The sequence below is a fragment of the Marmota flaviventris genome, chromosome 16, assembly GCF_047511675.1.
Source record: "Marmota flaviventris isolate mMarFla1 chromosome 16, mMarFla1.hap1, whole genome shotgun sequence".
Lineage (NCBI taxonomy): Eukaryota > Metazoa > Chordata > Mammalia > Rodentia > Sciuridae > Marmota > Marmota flaviventris.
The window spans coordinates 20,876,857-20,901,285 of record NC_092513.1 but is presented as its reverse complement, the minus strand read 5'-3'; positions in this window follow the sequence as shown (position 1 = coordinate 20,901,285).

Genomic DNA, 24,429 nt, shown 5'->3' with positions numbered 1-24,429 from the left:
GGACAGTGGAACAGTCACATTTATTCTAACATGTATTATTTTCTATATTTGAATAATCTGGTCTCACAAACTGCTCATTCTTAAATGCTGTCTTCATAACCCTGCTCCCAAAACTGTAATTATACCATTTCCAATCCTTAGAAACACAGCAAGTCTAGAAGCTAATGGACACCATCCCTAGGAAAGAGTTGATTAAAACCAGCCAAAATCCTACAAATGTACAGCTCCCCTTGCCAGGAAAGCACGTTGTGTGTAAAGCTCTGCTGAGGCTTCCTTTTCCCACAGAATAGCACCTAGAGGAGGTGATAGAATGCAAGAACATGTGGCATTATGCTTGGAATGTTTCTCTGCCTAATTGGCCTGAATTTATGAGTACATAATAACCTTCTATGCATTTTCAAACCCGGATAACATTATAAAATAAACCTGAGTAATAGCCAGGCTGCTTTGTTTTATGGGGATCTTTACAACATGAGCAAGCTGTGCACAAATGCATGGGGTCTGCACAGATGTTTGCATTCATTTATACTTCTCAGGGCAGCAGCCACAATATGAGTGCAGTTTGGACAGCATCATTAAGAATTACACTTAGACTCACTGTATTAGATTACAAGAAAATGTGTTTCTTCCCCCATCCAATTCACTTTAGAAGTCAAGAAGTAAGATGGCCAATAGGTGACTACCTCTCTCTCTCCAAGCTCTTTTCCCAAATTACTATAATATTTGCTTTCATATTCTGGTCTGTGTGTTCCACTGTTGTTTTGTATTTTCAATAGCTAATCAGCTCCAGGAGCAGAACATAACTACTGCTCAGGGCCTGCTGGGTTTTTTTTCTTCCTTGCTGTCTGGTTATTTGAATTAATGCTATAATATCTGAGATGCCATTACATTACACCAGAACCACCTTTCCTTTGCTATGAGTACCAGTGAGAACAGTTTGTAAGTAATATTATACTTTCTTGATTCAGTAAGTGGATAATTTGTTCCAGTGAGAAAATTTGTATGACTTACTTCCTATGAAAATAAATGAAATAAGCTATTCACCTAGCTTTTCAGTACGCCACGATAAGGTTTGTTTTGGATTCTAAAAGACATTAAGGAAGGCAAAGAGGTAGAAACTTTGGAAAGTATTACCAGGGCCCCAATAACAGCTTCAGCTAGTAATGAGCTTGGCCATTCTCCTTTGCAATATGCCAAGCACCTCATCATAGACTTGGATTCACCACCACTCTGAATAAGCTAGAAAGAAACAAGCTCATCTGAGATGAAGGGACCTTACCTAGGTCCCTTCCAGGCAGGAGGGGCTCCTGGATGAGGTTCCCTACTCGGGCATATCAATGTATACCAATGTCACTGAATCTGTAACATCTCTTGGGATATTAAAAAATGGGATTAATTTTATATTTTCACTTATAAAATCTCAACCCAACCAAGACTGACCTAGAAACATATTTAGATAAAACCATCAATTCCAACTGCCTATTTCATCAGGTAATGTGCTTTTAAAAATTGCTTCAAGTCAGTTTTTCTACCTCAGCCCTACTGATACTTGGGGCTGCATAATTCTTGGTAGTGGGGCTGTTCTGTGCATTATCGACTGTCTCACAGCATCTCTGGCCTCTACCTGCTAGGTGCCAGGATCGCCCCTCCCTGAAGTCATGAAAAACATAACCATTTAGAGACATTGCAAAAATCACTAATCACTCCTGGTTGAGAACTACTGGTTTAAATATAATTAGATCACTTTTAATTAAAAAAAAAAAAAAGTGGTATTGCTTAACTTTTAAGAATCTAATGCCATAGAGTAGAGGGCATGGGTGAGGTAGACACATGGGTTTCCTCATCTGTAAAATATAGACCATAAAAACTTGCTATTGAAGGTAGCTGAAAGACAATGTATGCAAAGTCCTAGTTAAGTGTCTGGAGCATATTAGCCATTTAAAAAGGAATAACCATTTAATCATCAGGAAATGAAATCTATTTAACAATTAAACCTTATATTCAGTCTCAAGATCAGATCCATTTTAAAAGTCTTCCTCAATTCTCAATGGAAAGGATATGACAGAGATTTGGCTAAATCTGTACTAACCCCATTATATGGTTTGGACAAAATTTTCTACAAAAATTTATCTTGTGTCTTTAAAAAAGTTGGTAACTTCTCCCTAATGATGGAACAAGTTCTACGGTTGTTAGATTCAACCAGGCCAAGAGAATGTACTATTTAAACAGCAGAGTGATCCTACACCATGGTCTGTCAAGTGCCAGCTACCAGTGGCCCAAGGAGTAGCAATAGGTCACAACTGAAGCTGGAAATTAAGAAGAGTCCCTTATCATTCCTCAATGTGGTGAGTCTTAGGAGCTAAGAAAAAAGTGGCTAGTGATAAGGAGATCCTTAGCCTGTGAGTAATGAGATAGAATGGGAGATAAGTTGAATGGAATCAACAAGGTCAAATGCTGAAAGACCCAAATAAAAATCTTCCAAGACCAAAGTAACTGCTTAAAAATGGGGACGGAAGACGAAGTCCAAGTTTGTAAACAGGACATCTTGGAATGTCCAAAATAGCAATACCAGTATTTTCTGTCACTTCATAGGTTTGGGACCAAAAAGCTCTTCTTTTTAGAACGTGTGAAGCTGCCTACTGCTATCTGGTGTTCACACTTAGAAGGAGTTTAGAACAAGGGAGTCATAGCATGAAGAGGGCAGAGCTGGGTGATGGATCTTGAAGCTACAGTTGAAACACAAGCACACGGTTTTACTTACATAATCAATACTTTGAACAAGCTAGGCTTATGATACAACAGATAGCCACAAGTAAAAAGAATAAAGAACTATCTCAATCCATAAGCCTTGTATCTTCCTTTCCCTGGATGAAAATCACGGTAGATTCTGTAACCTATGTGCCTATACTCTGATCATTGAGTGTCCTTCAATTTGACCCCTAAATCAGTAACAATTTAATCATAAAATTTCCTGCCCAGTGCCCTATCAAAACTCAGACTTCCTTTCAGGTGGATCTGAAGACTGTTACCTACAGGAAGCAATAGGAAAGGGTTTGGTGTCTGTTTCAACCAAAGTGTCTAAGAATTCCTCCCGAGATGAGATGAGGAGAGGGTAAAGGGTGAGAGCATAGATAGTGTCTTCCTAAGTGGAGTCCGTCTGGAGTTGTTTTTATCTGCCTTTGTCATTAAAATGTCCTTCTCACAGGGGCCTTCACAGAGCTCTCATTGCTGTGGACCTCTTGACTGCCTCACCGATGTCAAATGGCCCTACTCACCTTGTTTAGGCTCCTGGTTCTGCAGTCCTCCTCTTCACAAATTCTTCTTCTAAGGGCTCTGTTTCCCCCCAGGAAGCCATCTTGGAAGAGTCCTCGCACAATGACTCTAGACACCTGGCAGACTGGCTCCCTCTCCCTGAGCACCCCTAGGCCTGAGGAGACACACCTCTATAACCCATGATGGGTGGAATTATGGCATCTTCCCAAACACATTCTGCACTGTGGCCACAGTATACTTTGCACTTTAGAGCTCTCAGACAAAAGTCAGATAATCATCTACTCCCCTTCCAATGCAGACACAATACACAAGCTCTCCAAAGGGTCTGCTCAAAGCCCCTCCAATTAGACTTGCATAAGGGAAAAGCACAGAGAAGTAAAATCCTCCAATCGTCAACCACTTCCAACCTCTACAGCATTAATTTATAGTCATAAACAGGTGAATGGACAAAGATCAGTTCCACATTCAGGGTCTCATTTTGGAACGTGTGCAGTAATCAGACTTCAACTTCATCAGACAGTGACAGGAAATGTCCTTATATTGACATCTTATCTATTAGTGGAGGCTCATTTTAGGTTGTTGAAAGAGATGGACCATGATGTATCCCTAAAGTGTTGGTGGAGGTGCTGAGGTAGTGGGAGAAGGCGAGGTTAAGAGTCAATCTCGGTTCCACAGCCAGGCTGCTTGTGGAAAGTTCCTTGTCACCCACAGAAAAGTCAGTGAGACTAATGGACTTATTTTTTAAACCACTGAAGCATGAACAGGGTGGACACTACTATGCCACAGCTTCCCTTCAGGCCCAGATAAGTGACTTTCACCCAGTTGATAAGAGGCCACCCAAACATTTTTTCAAGTTCTCCAGTTAAGGTTAAGAAGACTCCCATCTTCCTGGGGGACAAGATGTTGCCTCAGAGATTCTGCAGAATGCATCAAAACTTTAAAAATGATCATTTAAAAATGCCTTCAATAGAGAAATAACACAATGAGTACTGGGCAGGAAGTCTGGTTACTAAGAACAAGACTCCATGCAGCAGATGTTACTACAGAAACCTCCTACAGAGGGAGGTTCTGAGTCCAACTAGGTTAATAGGAGATGGCCATGCTTCCAGAAACTAAAAAAGGTCTAGTCAGAGATAATGAATTTTTTTTTTTTTTTTGGACAGTGCCACCAGACCTCAACGGGGCCAGAAACAAGCCCCCTATCCTGCTTGGAACAACAAAAATGTATTGACAGTATTGCAATCCTACTAGTAAGAAACATGCTCTTTCAATCATACAGGATGAAAATCAGGGTAGATTGTGTAACCTATGTGCCTATACTCTGATAATTGAAACCTTACAAGGAAGGGTAATGTTTCCAATAACCATTATTTGTCAGGTACTCTAGGAAGATAACAGACCCACCCGACTTCCCCATAAACAACTGATAGGAAGATATGAAAAGAATCTGAGAACCTACTTATACCAACGTTCCTGCACTGGAAAAATTCCCATTCTTCACCCAGAGCCTCTGACAGTATTTAGAGCAGAGCTCAAGGTTTATTTGAACAGAATCTTGGGCTGCACTTGACATGAAGACTCAGAGGAGAGCCCATGAACTCCACCTGTGTGAAGATGGATTTTCGCAGAGAGAGGTGGTATTTGAGTGCCTTGAAAAGAATGGTGCTCAGGGAAAACTGATGATTTGGGGAAAAGAGTTAATTAACAGGTAGAATATGCATCTTGAAGAACTCTTATGAAAGTCCCAGTCTTTGAAGAGATTTTACCTCTATATGACAATAAAAAGTCCAGAAAAGCTGAAATTACAACCACCAAATGTATTACACTATAGGTTGTTGCCTGTAACGAGCTGTAGGTTGTAATTTTGTGTAAGTCCTTCCGAGAGTGCCTTCCCCCTTTAGTTTCAACTCAGTGAGCTGATTCAGAAGATGCTGATGCACAAGGGAAAGAACAGTTCACTCCATCCAGTTTTAAGTGTGCATCTATGGTAACCTACAGTGGGAAAATTCCTGATGGATACTAACTGCATCTAAGACAGACCATGACTTTAGGAGTATCAAAGGGCAGGGATGAGTTAAAAAAAAATAATAAAGCGAAAACAAATCTGATATATTTGTAAAGGCAATTCCTAAAGCCCAAGAAAACTAGGTGGCCTTTATTCAAACCCATGCTTTATAATCCCAGTATGATATTTCCTTTCCTCTTTCATTTTTTCATAAATTAATCAAGCTCCATTACTATATTTATGTACCTACAGCTTCTTTGGGCCAACTCTCTCCAATATACTGAAGAAATACAACATTCTCTTTTCCTCCTGGAAATGGTAGAAACTTAGGATACACAATGGCAGAATACACGTAGTCTCCCTACTAAAAGGAAAGTGTCTATAAAATAAAGACGACTGGGTAATTCATAGGCAATTCTGATGGCTCAACACATTAAATAGGCTGTTGGTTAAAATTACTCAGGAGTCCCAGAGAGTTCTCTTCTGTTTTTTACCTCTGGAGTCCATAAAACTGATTCCCAAACCCCTTTACCCAAGTACAATTATTTTATCACTCTGCTCTTATTCAAATAACCACATGTCACAGTGCTGGAACAGCCTTTCTCAGATGAAGAACTATTTATCTTTGAGAGTGACACACTCTGAGCTTGTGAGGATGATTGGTGGCACAGCACATATGGACAGGAAATTGTGTGCCTTCCCCAGCACACTGCTCAGATAGTTTACTACTGAATATAAAATACAGAGGATGTGTTTGGGGCAAAGAAATGTGGGTATCCTAGAAATCCAAAATGCTGCATGCCCCTCACAGTATGATCAAGTTAGCTAATAGACCTCCCCTATCTTTCAGTTCTGTTCATCCAACAGGGAACATGAGAGAGATCCTTTGTTTTATGATACTCCACTCATAATAAATTTGAAATCTATCAAAGAGAAATCACTCCTGCTGTCATTTTTTTCCCCACAGGAAGATGATGATTCTTAATAAAAGGCCTAAAGATGATCCCAGTTATCAGAAGTAGCTGTTTAGGGCTTTTTTTCCCCCTGACATTTAAATAAGCCTACATTCAGGAGAAAAACTTTGTGAACTCAAACCATTTCTGTGGTAGAGTTCTGGTGTCCATTACACAATAGGGGGTTAAATAAATGAAATTTGTGATGGTTGCTATTTTTCTTTCCTCACACAAAAAAAAGACAGCCTAATGCGTGAGAGCATCATATTTTTCTTTCAAATGCTTATTTTTTTTAAAAAGTATTTTGTTGATGTACTTCTCATAAGAACCTGATTTGCCTTACATAATGCATAAATACTTGATTGGGGGAGGGGGGGCAGTATTTTGACCTCAAAAGACAAGTGAGATTTCAATGGATACTAAAGTTTGGGCAAAAGAACTTGGACAGCATATTCACTAAGTCAATAAAGTTCAATTGATGATTGCAACAAACTAAGACCCGAAGGAGCACTCAAAAGTTATCGAGCAGCACCAACCCAAAAGTCAGGAAATTCTGCCCATTTCTCATTGGTATTGATGTCATTAACTATCATATGTCGTGCCTACTTTATGGGTCTTTCTTTACCTGCTTAATGACTAGATTAAACTGAAGAAAACCATGTCTCAGCAGCAAATCACAACATCTTAACTATCTCAAGAGATAAGACCATTTGACTTCAGAGAAGGTTCTCTTTCATCTTAAGGCCAAGTGAAAAATGAGTTTTATCCTTTAGGGTAAAACATACTAAATGGTAAAAGACTGACACTTCTTCCAAGTTCAGGAAAAAGGCAAGGATGACCTCTTTATCCACTTGTATTTAATATGAAGCTAGAACTCCTAGCTAGAGCACTTAGACAAGTTAAGGAAAGAAAAGACATTTAAATCAGAAAGAAAGATGTAAAATTATCTCTGGTTCAGAAAATATGATCTAATAAAAGGAAAGCCTTAAAGATTTTAAATTATTAAAAAATAATAAACAAATCCAACATAGTTGCAGGATACAAAATGTGCACATAAAAATGAGTTGTGCTATCTAGAGTAGCAATGAAGAATCTGAAAAGAAAATTAAGAAAACAATTCCATTTGTAATAGAATCCCAAACCAAAATACTTGGGAATAAACCTAATCAAAAAGGTAAAAGACTTACTTATACACTGAAAATTATTAAATGTTGCTGAAAGAAATTGGAGATGCAAATAAACATAAAGACAATCTGTATTCGTGGACTGAAAGACATTGTATTGTTAAGATTTTAAATTTTCATATTTAATGTAATTCCTATGAAAATAAAATGGAATATTTTTTCAGAAATAGAAAAAAAAATATTTTAAAATTCGCATGTAATCTCAAGGCACCCCAAAATAGTCAAAGCAATACTTAACAAAAAGCAACAAATTTGAATGTCTCTTACCTCCTGATTCCAAAATTTATTACAAAGTTGCTGCAATCAAAACATGTGGTACTTCCATGACGATATATAAAGATCCAAGGAGCAGCATGTAAGGGTAAGAAATAAACCTCATGTACATGATTAAATGACTTTCAACAAGGGTACCAAGACCATTCAATGGGAGAAGTACCAATCTGTTTAACAAACAGTATTGAGAGAATCAGTTATCAATATGCAAATTTTACCTTACACCATATAAAATAAAAACTCAAAATAGATCTGAGACCTAAACATAAGACCCAAAACAATAAAAAGAATATAAAAGTGTTTTGCTACTTGTATTTGATAATGATCATTTGGCTAGGACACTAAAAGTACAGGGAACAAAAGTTAAATAAAATTTAAAGATCAATTGAACTGCATCAAAACTGAAAATTTTTGTACATCAGAGGACAGTCAATAAGGAAAAAAGGCAATCCATGAAATGGAAGAAAATATTTGCAAATTAAATAAGGGGTTAATATCCAGAATACATAAAAATAACTTCTACAACTGAAGAAAATTAAACAAATAACCTTATTTTAAAATGGCAAAAGGATTTGAATAAATATTTTATCAAAGAAAATGTACAAATGGCCAGCAAGCTTATGAAAAGATGTTTAGCAGCATTAATCATTAAGGCAATGCAATGAGGTACCACCACACACACATTATCATGGCTACCCTCAAAAAGGTGGGTGGGGAAGGGAGAGAGGGGGGCAGACAAGCAAGAAGTTCAGAAACTAACAAGTATTGCAAAGAACTGAAATAATTCTTTGTGTCTTATCAGATCATAATGGAATGAAATTAGAAAACACCACCAAAACCCTACAGAAACTATATAACCACATGGAGATTAAACAATACAATTTTGAATTATGACTCTGTGATAGAAGAAATCAGGGAAGAAATTTTTAAATTCTTAGAATCAAATGGGAATAGTTAAACAACATACCAGAACCTTTGGGACACAATGAAGGCAGTTCTAAGAGGAAAGTTTATAGCTGTGAGTGTCTACACAAGAAAATTAGAAAGACACGAAATAAAGACCTAATGATGCATCTCAAAACCCTTAAAAAAGAGAACAAACCAATTCCAAAACCAATAGAAGGAAGGAAATAACTAAAGCAGAGCCAAAAACCAATGAATTGAAAGTAAAAACACAATACTAAGGATCTATGAAGCCAAGAGTTGATTCTTTAAAAAGATAAAATTGATATGCCCTTAGCTAAACTAACAAAAAGAAAGAGCACCAAATTAATAAAATTAGAGATTAAAAAAGAAGAAATCACCACAGACTCAAAGAAATCTTGAGGATCATTAGGGACTATTTTGATAACTTTTACTATAATAAATTGAAAATCCAAGAAGAAATGAATACATTTGTAGATACATATGACCTGCCAAGTTGAATAAAAATGACATAGAAAACCTGAATAGATCAATAACTAGCAATGAGTTAGAAACAGTAATAAAAAGCCTTGCAGCACCAGATGGATTCTCAGCTAAATGCTATTAGACTTTTAAAGAAGAACTAATACCAATGCCCTTCAAATTACTGCATGAAATAGAAAAGTATGGAACACTTCCAAATTCATTCTATGAACCTAGTATTATGCTTAGTCTGAGAACCAGATAAGGACACATCAAGAAAATTATAAACCAATATCCCTAATGAACTTAGAGGCAAAAATACTTCATAAAATATTAGTAAATCATATTCAACAACATATTAAGAAGATTGTACATCATGATCAAAGTGGTTTTATCCCACAGTTGCAAAGATGGTTTGACATAAGCAAATCAATAAATGTATCACATAAACACAGAAGTATATTTTGGACAAAAGTCACTTTTTTAGTCATCTCAATAGATACAGAGAAAGCCTTTCACAAAATTCAGCACCATTCATGATAAAAATACTAAGGAAACTAGGGACAGATTGAATCTACCTCAACATCTTAAGGACTGTATAGGAAAAGCTCAAAGCCAACCACATAGCAAGTTTGAGAAAACCAAAAACATTTTCTTTAAAATCTGGAACAAGAGTGTCTAGTCTCATCACTCCTATTTATAAAAGACTAGAAATTCTAGACAAAGCAACTAGGCAAGAAAATAAAGTGGATAAAAACAGGAAAGGAATAAGGCATATTGTCAGTGTCTGCAGATGACATGATTCTATACCTAGAAGATACAAAAAACTCCACCAAAAGACTGTTAGACTTAATAAATAAATTCAGCAAAGTAGCAGCTTATAAAACCAACATACAAAAATCAATAGCTTTGTTATATACCAAAAATGAATCTGCTGAGAAATAAATCGGGGAAACAATTCCATTCACAAGTCTCAGAAAAATAACACACCTGGGAATAAATCTAACCAAGAAAATGAAACATCTCTGCGATGAAACATTGGTGAAAGAAATTGAAGACTTCATAAGAAGATGGAAAGACCTGCCATGTTCATGGATAGGCAGAATTAATGCTGTTAACATGGACTACAGTGAAAAGCAATATACAAATTAAATGCAATCTCCCTCAAAATACCAATTAAATTATTCACCGAACTAGAAAAAAAAGTTCTAAATTACATTTGGAAGAATAAAAGATCCAGAATAGCCAAAGCAATTCTAAGCTAAACAAGAAATGCTAGAGACATCACAATACCTGACTTCAAATTATACTACAAAACTATAGTAACAAAAGCTGCATGATACTGGCATAAAAACAGAGATATAAACCAATGGTGCAGAATAGAAGAGACAGAGATAAACCCACATAACTACAGTCATGTGATCCTTGACAAAGTTGCCAAAAAAAAAAAAAAAAACATATTGGAGAAAAGACGGCTTTTAAATAAACTGGTTATCTATATGTAGAAGAATGAGACTATACTTTTATCTCTCACTCTGTTCAAACATCAACTCAAAATGAATCAAAGATCTAGGAAGTAGAGCAGGAATTACACAACTCCTAAAAGAAAACACAGGGCCAACATTTCAACAAATAGTCAGAGGCAGTGACTTTCTCAATAGGATCCCTAAAGCTCAGGAAATATTGCCAAAAGTTCATAAATGGGATGACATCAATTTACAAAGCTTCTGCATAGAAAAGGAAACAATTAAGAATGAGAAGACAGAACCAACAGAATGGGAGAATTTTTTATCTACTAACAGAAGATTAATATCTAGAATATTTCTAAAATATCAAAAAATAGAGAAGTAAATGAATTAAATAGACACTTCTCAAAAGAAGATACACAAATGGTAAAAAAAAAATACATGAAAAATATTCCACATCCTTAGAAATTAGAGAAATGGAAATCAAAATTATACTAAGATTACAACTCACTCCAATCAGAATGGTAGTCATCAAGAACAGCAATAATGATTTACTATTTTATATCTTCTTATTGGATTATTGCTTTTACCAGGAAGTAGTGGCCTTTTTCTTTTAAATTTTAAACTTTTGCTTGAAATCAACTTTATTAGATATGAGAATAGCTGCTCAGGTTTGTTTTTTAATTTCATTTGCATGGAATAATTTCTCCATTCTTTTACCATCAGCCTGTGAGTATTTTTGCATGTGAGTCTCTTGTAAATAGCATATAGTTGGATCTTATTTTTTGACCCATTCTGCTATTTTATATCTTTTAATTGGGCAATTGGAACCATTTATTTTCAGTGTTATTATGGACTTGTGTTTGTTGTAGGTTGCCATTTTGAGTTTTTGTAATATTTAATTTTGTTTTGATTCTCAGTTAGCTGATTAGTCTAAAGTTCAAGAAATAAAACCAAGAATCAATAAGTGTGCTTCTTTCAAATTAAAAAGCTTCTGCACAGAAAAGGAAATTATTGAGAGTAAGGAGAGTCCATGGAATGGGAGAAAATCTTTGCCAGCTACTCCTCTGCCAGGGAATTAATATCCAAAATACATAAAGAACTCAAACTCAATGCCAAAAATGCAAATAGCCCAACCAATAAATGGACCCAAAGAAACTTCTCAAAGGAAGAAATACAAATGGCTAAGAAATACAAATGGCCAAGAAATATATGAAAAAAAAAAGGTATGGCATCCCTAGAAATCAGGGAAATGCAAATCAAAACTATACTAAGATTTTATTTCAGGAGGAAATCCAAGATGGCGGGGTAGAGGGAGGCTGCATTCTGTGTCACAGGATGATCTCCAGAGAGAAAGGTTCCTGATTGGGAAGTAGAAATGGAGGTAAGTAAGATACAGTTTAGAGACTAAATTATAGACATGGAATTGTGAGGTCTACAGGCAATATAAGGAGATAAGACCAGGTACCCACATCACAGGAACAGGCCCCAAAGGAGATCCTTGGTGTGCAGTCTCCCATAGGGGGAGACTAATAACATCCCCACCATCTAATAACATCCCCACCCCTCAGGATGGTGAAGATCAGCAAACAACAGAAAACCCCACCTATTGGATAAGAAAGAAAGCAGGAAAAATACCAAAATCCAACAAAAATAATCCTTGTATTTTTTCCTTTGAGAATATTTCTCCTCTTCTCCTCCTCCTCCTCCTCCTTCTTCACCTCCCACCCTCACATCCCCAACATTTGTTAAACCAAGTACTTTTCATGGATTAGGCTACAAGGACTGGGATGTCTGAACAGTATATTACAGTTGTGTTGTATGTACTTTTATCTCCTATTTTTACATTTTTTATTTTTCTTGTTTGTTTTTTGTACTCTGTTGTCTTCCCACCTATTTGTCTCCCCCAAATCACTTTCTCTTTTTTCCCCTGCTACTAGCAGAATTCTTTAGATTCCTCTTTTACACTTCCTAAGATCTCATAACTTTATATCCTCACTTCCTACCTCCTTAACATCTCAGCCTACACCCCATCCCTAGTTCTCTCTTTAGATTATCTACACTCAGAAACTATAGACCCTTTTGCAAACCTACTGTTTATATTGTAGATAATAATTGAACTCATCATTTCCGTATATTGTGACAAAACCATAAATGTCTTAATAAAAGCTATTTGGTTTAAGGCTGTATATTGTTTGTATTGGGATCCATTATATTGATCTCCCCCTTGAAGGATAGAAATTGTAACCCTGCAAGGACACTATAAGCCTAAAGGGCAAAAGCTGTAACACCTTGGCTCTGCAGTGCTAGAAGGCAAGACACTTGAAAAACATGAAAAAACAAGAGAAGAAAGAGCCCCAAACAAACCAAGATATTACATTATTAGAATTCATGGCCAGCACAGCAGAAGAAATGACAGAGGAGGAATTTAGGATGTACATAATTAAAATGTCCTGTGAACTAAAGGAGGAGATAAGAGCAAATACAGGCAGCAAAAGATCATTTTGATAAAGAGCTACATAAGCAAATACAGGAAGCAAAAGATAATTCAATAAGGAGATAGAGATTCTGAAGAAAAAAAAAACAAATTCTTGAAATGAAGGAAAAAATAAACCAAATTTAAAACTCAATAGAAAGTATCACCCACAGATTTGATCATTTGGAAGACAGAACCTCAGACAATGAAGACAAAATATATTTCCTGTAAATAAAGTTGACTACACAGTGAATATGGTAAGAAACCATGAACAGAACATTCAAGAATTAAGGGGCAAAATGATTAAGTATAAGAATTATTGGGAGAGAGGAAGGCATAGAGTTATAAACCAAAGGGATGAACAATCTGTTCAATAAAATAATATCAGAAAGTTTTCCAAATGTGAAAAATTAATTGGAAAACCAAATACAAGAGGCTTACAGGAAACCAAATGTACAAAAATCACAACACATTCACACCAAAGCACATTATAATGAAAATGCCTAGCATACAGATTAAGAGAGAATTTTAAAAGCCACACGAGAAAGGAATCCAATTATACATAGGGTGAAACCAGTTGGAATACTTTGCAGATTTCTCAACCCAGACCCTGAAAGCTAGAAGATTCTGGAATAACATATAACAAGCTCTGAAAGAAAATGGATGTCAACCAAGAATCTTATATCCAGCAAAATTAGGCTTTGGATTTAAGGATGAAATTAAAACCCTTTATGATAAACAAAAGTTAAAAGAATTCACAACTAGAAAGCCTACATTACAGAATAACATCAGCAAAATATTTCATGAAGAGGAAATCGGAAACAATAAAAAATCAGCAAAGGGACATACTAAAGGAAAAACCAATCAAAGAAGAAACCAAGTCAAGTTAAATACCAACAAATTTTTTAAATCACCAGGAATACAAATTATGTCTCAATAATAACTCTGAATGTTAACGGCCTAAACTCATCAATCAAAAGCCATAGACTGGAAGATTGGATTTTTAAAAAGACCCAACAATATGCTGCCTTCAAGAGACTCATCTCATAGGAAAAGACATCCACAGACTGAAGGTGAAAGGTTGGGGAAAAACATACCACTCACATGGACTGCATAAACAAGCAGGGATTTCCATTCTCATATCAAAGTAGACTTCAAACCAAAGTTAATCAAAAGGGATAAAGAAGGATGTTACATACTGCTTAAGGGAACCATACATCAAAAAGACATAACAATTCTAAATATACGCCCAAAACAGCAGAGTATCTATGTTCAAACAAACTCTTCTCAAGTTCAAGAGTCAAATAGACCACAACACAATAATACTGGGTGACTTTAACACAACTCTTTCACCACTGGATAAATCTTCCAAACAAGAGCTAAACAAAGAAACTATAGAACTAAATAATACAATTAATAACTTACACTTAACAGACATATATAGACTACTTCATCCATCAATGAGTGAAAACACATTCTTCTCAGCAGCACATGATACTTCTCTAAAATAGACCATTATTATGCCACAAAGCAACTCTTAGAAAATATAAAAAAATTAGAGAAACTACCATGAATTCTATCAGATCATAATGGGATAAAATTTTGATAAAATAAAAGCTACTCCAATTCTTATAGACTAAATAATATGCTACTAAATGAAAAATGGGTTGCAAAAGACATCAAAAAGGAGATTAAAAAAAATTATTACAGGTAAATGAGAATGCTGATACAACATATCAAAATCTCAGGGACACTATGAAGGCAGTTCTAAGAGGAAAGTTCATTGCATGGAGTTCATTCATTAAAAGAAGAAAAAGTCAACAATAAACGACCTAACATTACTTCTCAATCCTAGAAAAAGAAGAACAAATCAATACCAAAAGCAGCAGAAGACAGAAAATAATTCAAATCAGAGCTGAAATCACTGAAACTGAAGCAAAAGAAACAAATGAAACAATTGACAAAACAAAAAGTTGGTTCTTTAAAAAAATAAATAAAATTGACAAACCCTTAGCTATGCTAACAAAAAGAAAGTGAAAGGAAATTCAAATTACTAAAATCCATGATGAAAAAGAAAAAATCATGACAAACACTACAGAAATACAGAAGATAATTAGAAATTATTTTGAAGACATTGACAAATTTCTAGAATCAAATGATTTACCCAAACTGAAACAGGAGGATATATACAACAGATCAATTTCAAGCGATGATATTGAAGGTGCCATCAGAATCCTACCAACCAAAAAAGGCCCAGGACCAGATGGCTACACAGCTGAGTTCTATGAGACCTTCAAAGAAGGACTAACACCAATACTCCTCAAATTATTTCATGAGATAGAAAAAGAGGGAATACTCCCAAACTCATTCTATGAGGCCAGTATCACCCTGATTCCAAAAACAAAGACACACCAAAGAAAGAAAACTTTAGACCAATATCTCTAATGAACATAGATGCTAAAATTCTGGCAACCTGAATACAAAAATATCAAAAAGACAGTACACCACAATCAAGTGGAGTTCATCCCAGGGATGCAAGTTGGCTCAACATACAGAAATCAATAAACATAATTCATCACATCAATAGATTCAAAGACAAAAATCATATGATCATCTCAATAGATGCAGAGAAAGCATTTGACAAAATAAAGTACCCCTACATGTTCAAAACACTCGAATAACTGGCGATATCAGGAATATATCTCAATATTGTAAAAGCTATCTATGCTAAGCTACAGGCCAACATCATTCTAAATGGAGAAAAATTGAAAGCATTCCCTCTAAAATCTGGAGCAAGATAGGGATGTCCTCTTTCACCACATCTATTTAACATAATTCTTGAAACTCTAGCCAGAGCAATTAGACAGATGAAAAAAATTAAAGAGAAAAGAAGAACTCAAATTTTTATCAATAATGTTGATGACATGATTCTATAACTAGAGGATCCAAAAAATTCCACCAGAAATCTTCTAGAACTAATAAATCAATTCAGCAAAGTAGCAGGATATAAAATAAAATCAACATCCACAATTCAAATCAAAGGCATTTCTGTACATCAGTGACAAATCCTCAAAAAGAAAAATTAAGAAAACTACCCCAATTACAATAGCATCAAAAAAATATTTGGGAATCAACTTAAGAGGTGAAAGACCTCTACAATGAAAACTACAGAACGCTAAAAAAAGAAATTAAAGAAGACCTTAGAAAATGGAAAGATGTCTCTTGTTCTTGGATAGGCAGAATTGATTTTGTCAAAATGGCCATACTACCAAAAGCACCATAAATATTCAATGCAATTCCAATCAAAATCCCAATGACATTCATCATAGAAATAGAAACAGAAGTCAAGAAATTCATCTGGAAAAATAAGAGACCCAGAATAGCCAAAGCAATCCTTATCAAGAAGAATGAAGAAGGTGGCATCACTATACCAGACCTTAACCTACACTACAGAGCAATAGTAACAAAAAAGCATGATATTGGCATCAAAATAGACTTATAGACCAATGGTACAGAATAGAAGACACAGAAGCAAACCCACATAAATACAGTTATCTCATACTAAACAAAGCCAAAACGTATATTGGAGAAATGATAGACTCTTCAACAAATGTTGCTAGGAACACTGGAAATCCATATGCAGCAAAATAAAATTAAACCCTTATCTCTCATCATGCCCAAAACTCAACTCAAAGTGGACCCAAGACCTAGGAATTAGACCAGAGACCCTGCACCTAATAGAAGAAAAATAGGTCCAAACCTTCATCATGTTGAATTTGGACCCAACTTCCTTAAGAAGACCCATGGAGTGCAAGAAATAAAAACAAGAATCAATAAATGGAACAGATACAAACTGAAAAGCTTCGTCTCAGCAGAAGAAACAATCAATGAGGTGAAGAGAGAGACTACAGAATAAGAGAAAACTTTTACCACATGCACAAATAGAGCATTAATCTCTAGGATATATAAAGAACTCAAAAAACTTATCAAAAAAACAAATAACCCAATCAATAAATGAGCTAAGGAACTGAACAAACACTTCTCAGAAGATGATATACAATCGATCAACAAATATATGAAAAAAAAAATGTTCAACATCTCTAGCAATTATAGAAATGCAAAATAAAACTAACATTTTATCTCACTCCAGTCAGAACAGCAGCTATTAAGAACACAAATAATAATAAGCGTTGGTGAGGACATGGAGAGAAAGACACACACATACATTGCTGGTGGAACAGCAAATTGGTGTAACCAATATGGAAAGCAATATGGAGATTCCTTGGAAAACTGGGAATGGAACCACCATTTGATCCAGCAATCACACTCATCAGTCTATACCCAAAGGACTCAAAAACAGCATACTACAGTTATGCAGCCACATCACAGTTTATAGCAGCACAATTCACAATAGCTCAATTGTGGAACCAACCTAGATGCCATTTAGTAGATAAATGAATAAAGAAACTGTGGCAATATATACAAGTAGAATATTACTCATCATTAAAAGAGAATAAAATTACGGCATTTGCAAATAAATGGATGGAGTTGGAGAATATTTTGCTAAGTGAAGTAAGCCAATCCCAAAAAGCTAAAGGCCAAATGTTTTCTCCGATATGTGGATCCATAATGGGGGTAGGGGGGAGAATGGGAGAAATGGAGGAACTTTGGAGAGGGCAAAGGGGAGGGAGGGGAAGGGAAGGGGCATGGGGGCAGAAAAAATGATAGAATGAGATGGACATCATTACCCTAAGTACATGTATGAATACACGAATGGTGTGACTCTACTTTTTTCAGAGACATGAAAAATTGTGCTCTATATGTATACTATGAATTGAAATGCATTCTGCTATCATGTATAACAAATTAGAATAAATAAATAAGTTTTTTTAAAAGACTACCTCACTTCAGTCAGAATGGCAAGAATCAAGAATATGAATAATTATAAATGCTGGCAAGGATGTGGGGGAAAAGGAACACTCGTATTGTAGGTGGGTCTGCAAATTAGTACTACCACTGTGGAAGACAATATGGAGATTCCTCAAAAAACTAGGTATGGAACCATCATATGACTCAATAACCCAGGCCTCAGTATTTATCCCAAAGATCTAAAATCAGAATACTATAGGAACACTGCCACTTCAATGTTTTTAGCAGCATGATTTACAATAGCCAAATTAACAAATACTTGTATGTAAAAAAAAAAAAAAAACCAAATACTTGTATGTATGTGTTTACAGTACCATTTTTCTATCCAAATACTGGTCAATAGATAAATGGATTAAGAAAATGTGGTCCATATACACAAGGATGTTTTACTCAGGTATGATGAGGAATGAAATAATGACATTTGCCAGTAAATAGAAGGAAACTGAGAAAATCATACTAAGTGAAATAAGACAGACTCAGAGAATCAAGGGTCAAATATTTTCTCTCATATGTGGAAAATAAGGGAGAGAAGGTGGTTGGAGAGGAGACTGGATATCATAAGGATATAGGAGAGATCAGTGAAGTGAAGAAAAAGAGCAAGAGTGAGGAAGGAAGGAAGAGAAAGAGGATGAAAAATTGGATGAATTTAACAAAACCACGTTATATTCATATATAAAGGTACCAGAGGGAATTTTACCTTTATGTCTGTGTAGAAGAAAGAAGTTTAGTAGAGGGGGAAAATAGGAAGTAGGAAGAGAGGGAAATTAGGATTAAAATCAAATTCCTTTCTGTATGATTGTCAAAATAAATCCAAATACTATATGTAATCATAATGCACTAATTAAAAAATTAATGAAAAACAGAATATGAACAATAACAAATGTTGGAGAGAATATGGGGAAAAAGGAACACCACTTTACACTATTGGTGGGATTGTAAATTAGTACAACCACTATGGAAATCAGTATGGAGGTTCCTCAAAAGACTAGGCATGGAACCACCATATGACTTAGATATACCACTTCTTGATATTTATCCTATAGAATTAGACTCATCACACTATAGTGATATGTGCATATCCACATTTAGAGCAACATAATTCACAATAGCCAAACTATGGAATCAGCCTAGGTGTCCATCAACAGATGTTTGGATAAAGAAAATATGGTACATATTCACAACGGAGTTTTATTCAGCCATAAAGAAAAATGAAATTACATCATTTGCAGGAAAATGTGTGGAATTTGAGACCATTTGGTTAGCAAAATAAGACAAACTCAGAATGTCAATGTTGTTATGTTTTCTCTAATAGATGGAAGCTAGAGAGAGAAAGAATGGCTGTTGGTGGGTCTCATGAAAATTGAAGGGCAATCAGTAGAGGAAAGCAACAAGAGAATGGGCAGAGAGGAGGTAAAGGGGAAACACTGGGGAATGATATTGGCCAAATTATATTTTGATTTGTGCACATGTATGAACATGCAACGACTAATCATGCTATTGTGTACAACTATAATATACACAAAAATATGGAAAAAATAAAAGTCCTATTTGGGGAAAAAATAACAAGTGTTGGCTAAGGATGTGGAGATAGGAACCCTTGTGCACTATAGGATGCAATGAAAAATGGTATGGCCACTGTGAAAGACATTAAGGCATCTTTTTAAAATTAAGCAAACAATTACCATATGATCTAGCAATTTCACTACTAGGTATATATTTAAGATAATTACAAATAGGGTTCCAAAGAGTTATTTGCACATTCTAGTGCATGATAGCATTATTCAAAATTTCTAGGAGGTGAAAGCAATCCAAATATCTATCAAGAGACAAATGAAGCCTTCCCTGTAATCCCAATGACACAGGAGACTGAGAAAGGAGGTTCGCAAATTCCCAGCCTCAGCAATTTAATGAGATATGGCTCAGGGGCTAAGCACCCCTTGGTTCAATTCCCAGTACCAAAAATGTTATTATTAATGACAGATGATAAACAAAATGGGTTACACACTTACGATGAAATATTATTCAGACTTTAAAAAGAGAGCAATTGTGACACATGGTACATCATGGATGAAGGATAAGGACATGGTGAGTTAAATAAGCCAGTCACAATAAGATAACTATCATTCTACTTAAAGGAGGTATCTTAAATAGCCAAATTCATAGAAACAGTAAATTAGCAGGGGATTGCCATGGCTGGGATAAGGAGGAAATGCAGATTATTTAACAGGTACAGGATAGCATTTTACAAGATGGAAAAGTTCTGGAGATTGTACAACATTATGAACATAACTGTACACATAAAAGGTTAAACTGTAAGTTTTTTAGGTGTATTTGCCACAATTGAATCTTTTTAATATGAAAAATATGAAATTTTTAATTTCAAATACCTGTTCACATCAAATACTTTTTAAACATGAGAAAATAGTAGCAGCAGTGAAGAAAACTTTAGGAATCTAGCCCCCAGGTTTCTTTGGGCCACACCGATTCTCAATTCTTTCAAAGTCTTATATAAACTCCTATTTAATCCAAAAGGATATATCTGATAAATCCCAGCCTAAAATAATCTGTCCCATTTCAGTGCTACAGAATAACATCTATACCTCAGAATAACATCTATCCCGAGTCTAACACTATCATAGATTTCCCTTTCATCTTTGGGTAGCTGTATGTCAGAAGGACCTACCTGCACTGATCCATAAAACCTCAAAAATTCCAAGAAGACATAGGAAGAAGTTTTCCCTAAACTTACTAAAAAATTAGAAACAACAGCAATAAAATAACAGCTGTTATCAAGACCATCCAATTAAGTGGGGGAACCATTTTGTTACTATTCAACTATTAACAAGACTTTAATTCCCATATTTTTCAAGGCATATTTCAAGTACTGCATTCTCTATGAAACTGCCTAAGTACTTCTTTCTAGCTACATGATCATATTAATATTTTGTAAAGGTGGTGTTAAGACCTACAAAATGATATGTTCCTTTAGACGGCAAACATTGCCTTCAAGTCCCTGAATCTTTGTCACACCCATAAGCACTTCACAAAACGTCTCATACAGATATGACTTGATTTATAAAGTCAGCTCTTCACCAGTTTTTTCTCACCCATTTGCCATGAAAACTATTTCAACTCTCTAAGATCCCTCTTCAAATTTCACTTGCTTAATGAAGCCATTCCAAGAAGGCAGTGAATTGGACTTCGGGGACATAACAATGAAAATTGAAAGCTGCTGCCAACTGTGTCACTTGAGTGTAAATCATCCATCCTCCACTGGGTACTTTTTACCTCTGTAATTTCTCAGTCTTACCTTGATTGTCAGCTCATGAAGCTCAAATTATGTCTCTATATGCATCTCTTTGTCTGAAGCTGGATAATTGATATCCATTGTCATATGTATACATTTGCTTGCTGAAAAGATTTCCCCATGCTCCCATTTCTCTTGACTTCTATGCTTATTTATTAGATATTATCTAGCAATACTGTGAACATCAGGGGATGGAAGAGGGGATAACGTAACTAAAAGTTTTAGCTTTAGTTTTGCTAATCTACAATTATGAGCAAGTCATTTATTGATTTCAGGTCTCAATTTCTTCACCTATTAAAAATAACAACTACAAAAGCTTTCAAAGTTCACTTCATTTCTTAGCATATGTTTTAGGCTGCCATTAGAGAACCAAAAATTCAACCAAAACTTTTAGTTTAGAGGTCACTAGGTCAGGGCTAATGGCTCTGCCATCCTCAACAGATGGCTTCCATCCTAAGGCTGAAATCTGGGCAGACTGACACTAATGAGATCTATTCAAGTCAGAGGGAAGGAAGAAATGTCCATGTCATAATATATGATCTATTTTAGAGAAGGATCCATGTGCTGCTAAGAAAGTGTATCCACTCATTGATGGATAATATATTCTATATATGTCAGTTAAGGCTAAGTTACTGATTGTAGTATTGAGTTCAATAGTTTCTTTGTTGAGCTTTTGTTTCGAAGATTTATCCAGTAGTGAAAGAGGTGTTAAAGTCACCCAGAATTATTGTGTTGTGGTCTATTTGACTCTTGCATTTGAGAAGAGTTTGTTTGATGAAAGTAGATGTCCCATTATTTGGGGAACATATATTTATAACTGTTATGTCTTGTTGGTGTATGGTTCCCTTAAGCAGAATGAAATGTCCATCTTTATCCCTTTTGATTAACTTTGGCTTGAAGTCTACTTTATTTGATATGAGGATGGAAACCGCTGCTTGTTTACACAGACCATGTGGATGGTAATTTTATCCCAACCTTTCCCCTTCAGTCTGTGGATGTCTTTTCCTATGACTCTCTTGAAAGCAGCATATTATTGAGTCTTTTTTAATCCAATCTGCCAGTCTATGTCTTTTGATTGGTGAGTTTAGGCCATTAATATTCAGGGTTATTATTGAGACATGATTTGTATTTCCAGTCATTTCTGTTTATTTTTAGTATTTAACTTGACTTGGTTTCTTCTTTGGTTGGCTTTTCCTTTATTATAGTTCTTCCCTTTGCAGATTTTCATTGTTGTTTTTTATTTCATCCTTGTGAAATATTTTGCTAAGAATGTTCTGCAGTGTGGGCTTTCTTACTGTAAATTCTTTTACTTTTGTTTATCATGGAAGGTTTTTATCTTGTCATCAAATCAAAAGCTTAATTTTGCTGGATATAGGATTCTTGGTTAGCATCCTTTATCTTTCAGAGCTTGGTATATTTTGCTCCAGGACCTCCTGGCTTTGAGGGTCTGGGTTGAAAAATCTGCTCAGATATGAATTAGTCTTCCTTTATATGTAATCTAACTTTTCTCTCTTGTGGCCTTTAAAATTCTATTATTCTCTCTTCTAGGCATTTTCATTATAATGTGTCTTGGTGAAGATCTGTTGTAATTTTATACATTTGGTGTCCTATAGGCCACTTGTACTTGATTTTCCAATTCATTCTTCATGCTTGGGAAATTTTCTGATATTATTTCATTGAACAGATTGTACATTCCTTTTGTTTAAATCTCTGAGCCTTCCTCTATCTCAATAAACTTTAAATTTGGTCTTTTGATGGTATTCCATAATTCTTGAATATTCTGTTCATGGTTTCTTACCATCATCACTGAGGTCAACTTTATTTTCAAGAATGTATATTTTGAGGTCCTGCTTTCTAGGAGATATAGTCTGGTGGTGATACTTTCTATTGAATTTTTTATTTGGCTTATTGTTTCTTTCATTTTGAGGATTTGTTTGATTTTCAGAATCTCTATCTCTTTCTTGAAGTAATCTCTTGCTACCTGTATTTGCTCTTTTATCTCTTTGTTGGTGTGATAGATTTTTGCCTGTATCTGCTCACTTCGATCATTCTTTAATTCCCAGATCATTTTAGTTATGTATATCCTGAGCTCCTCCTCTGACATTTCATCTATTTCACTATCTATGGATTCTATTGTTGTAGTATCTTGGTTTATTTGGGGCACGTTCCTTCCTGTTTTTTCATGATGTCTATATGTCCTCTCTTGCCATTAAAAGCAACTCTTAGTAAATACAAAAAAGTAGAGATACAACCTTGCATTCTATCAGACCACTATGGAATGAAATTAGAAATCAATGATAAAATAAAAAATAAAAGCTACTCCAACACCTGGAAACTAAATAATATGCTATTGAATGAACAATGGGTTGCAAAAGACATCAAAAAAGGAGATTAAAAAATTCTTTGAGGTAAATGAGAGCACCGATACAACACATTGAAATTTTGGGACACCATGAAGGCAGTACTAAGAGGAAAACTCATTGCAGGGAGTTCATTCCTTCAAAGAAGGAAAAAGTCAACAAATAAATGACCTAACATTACATAGCAAAGCCCTAGGAAAAGAACAAATCAACCCCAAAAGCAGTAGAAGATACAAAATAATTAAAATCAGAACTGAAATCAATGAAGTTGAAACAAAAGAAACAATTGAAAAATTGATAAAACAAAAAGTTGGTTCTTTGAAAAAATAAATAAAACTGATAAACCATTAGCCATGCTAACAAAGAGATATATAGAGAAAACTCAATGTACTAACATCCGTGATGAAAAAGGAAATATCATGACGAACACTAGAGAAATACAGAAGATAATCAGAAATAATTTAAAAATGTGTACTCTAATAAAATAGAAGATATTGAAGGCATCCTCAAATTTCTGGAGGCAAATAATATGCGTAAATTAAATCAGGATGATATACACAATTTAAACAGATTAATTTCAAGCAAAGAAATAGAGGACACCATCAGAAGCCTACCACCAAGAAAATCCCAGAACCAGATAGATACACAGCTGAGATCTACAAACCTTCATAGAAAAACTAATAACAATACTCCTCAAAGTATTTCATGAAATTGAAAAAGAGGGAACACTTCCAGACACACACTATGAGGTCAATATCACACTGATTCCAAAATCATAGTGCACCACAATTCAAGTAGAGTTCATCCCAGGGATGCA